Source organism: Lactuca serriola, chromosome 6, assembly GCF_051521515.1.
Source record: "Lactuca serriola cultivar US96UC23 chromosome 6, Lser_US96UC23_V15, whole genome shotgun sequence".
Classification (NCBI taxonomy): Eukaryota; Viridiplantae; Streptophyta; class Magnoliopsida; order Asterales; family Asteraceae; genus Lactuca; species Lactuca serriola.
In genome coordinates, this window is record NC_136413.1 from 59,251,146 (window position 1) to 59,252,879 (window position 1,734).

Here is a 1,734-nt window from a genome sequence, read left to right on the forward strand (position 1 = left end):
TTGTGTTTTTCATTTTTAGCCTTGGACTCGGCGAGTTGTAGGTCCGACTCGCCGAGTTGAGACGGGATCCGGAGCGTGTTTAAGTTGGCGACTCGGCGAGTCACCGCTGTCTGATGAAACCCTAATTCCAAGGGTTTGCCCCCTATTTAAGCTAGCTTGTGCGGCCCAAGCTCGCCCCCTTTCACCCTCAAAGCGCCCTACATCAAACCCTAACTCGTTTCTTGTGAGATTGAAGTGATTAGAGTGATTCCTTGAAGTTTTTGGGAGAAGAAGGAGAGTGGAGCAAGAAGAAGAGAAGGATACCAGATATCTTGGTGTTATTTCAGAGTTCTCTGAGGTATATCTCTACTCCATTATGTTTGTATGCTTAAAACCCCATTAGAGCACCTTTTGAGCTCTTCTTGAACCTTTTTCCAAGCTTGTGCATGAAGTATAATTCGTAATAGGTTGATTATCCACTAGATCTAGTCATGTTTGAGCTCCAGAAGCTCAGATATATAACCTTTATGGGAGTAAATTGCTTGAATGTCCTAGATCTACCTTCTTAGCCCTTATTTCGCCTTTAATCCCCATTTTATGCATTTCTACACGTAAAGTTGGAAACTTTACGTGAAAATCCTGCCCTAAGAACCCAGATCTGTAAATGGCATGGACTGGATTCGAACAAGATCGAGTGTATAGTATTTGCATGTGGCAGACTCGGCGAGTCGCTCATCGAACTCGGCGAGTCGGGTCGCGAGTCCCCGAGTTTTCCCCCTTTTCGTTTATGCCGAGTAGAGTAGTGAGTCCTGGGTGGACTCGGTGAGTTGGAAGTTGAACTCATCCAGGAAGGAACTCGGCGAGTCAATGCCCTGACTCGGCGAGTCATAGCATAAAGTGTTCATCGGATGAAGATGAACTCGACGAGTTGTTCATACAACTCGGCGAGTAGGATGAAGGACTATTGGCCTTGGGTATAGAAGGAAAACTCGTCGAGTCTACGTCTAACTTGACGAGTAGAGACGGATTTATGGTCAGACTAAGGGAAAGGGACTCGGTGAGTTGGCAAGCCAACTCGGCGAGTCTGGTCAGCTGGCAGTTGACTGTGACTTGACTCTTGATTTGTAAGGGTAAATGGTTAATTTAACCTGAAGTCGGTTAGCAATATTTGACTAAGGCTTTTGTGGGAATTATAGTCGGAGGATTTCCGGAGCGGCAGTAGCAGCAGACAGTCAGTTCCCACACAAATCGGCAGTTACTTTGAGGTGAGTTTCCATCCAGTAGTAACGGGTCTAAGGCGCCAAGGTCGGCCCGTATAGATGAGATGTTAGTATTAGAGTGTGGGCCGAGCCCGTATCTCTTGGTTGAGTTGATTATGATATATGTCAGTATGATAGAGTTGTCTATACTCATTGTCTGTGTGATACTTGTATATTATGGGTTAGCGGCTGAGTGTGGGCGAGGCTCGTATCTCTCCGAGAGTGGAGTGTGGGCGAGGCCCGTATCTCCCAGACAGTGGAGAGTGGACGAGGCTCGTATCTCCCGACTAGTGGAGTGTGGGCAAGGCCCGTATCTTCATGAGTGTGGACAAGGCCCGTATCTCCTAGCTGCACATTGTATGCTTGCATGGTATGAGGTATTATGGGCGAACTCACTAAGCTTCTTGCTTACAGTTTTCAGTTTTGGTTTCAGGTACCTCTTCGTCGAAGGGGAAGGAGCTGGCGCGGTAGCGGTACATCACACACACCTGCTTGC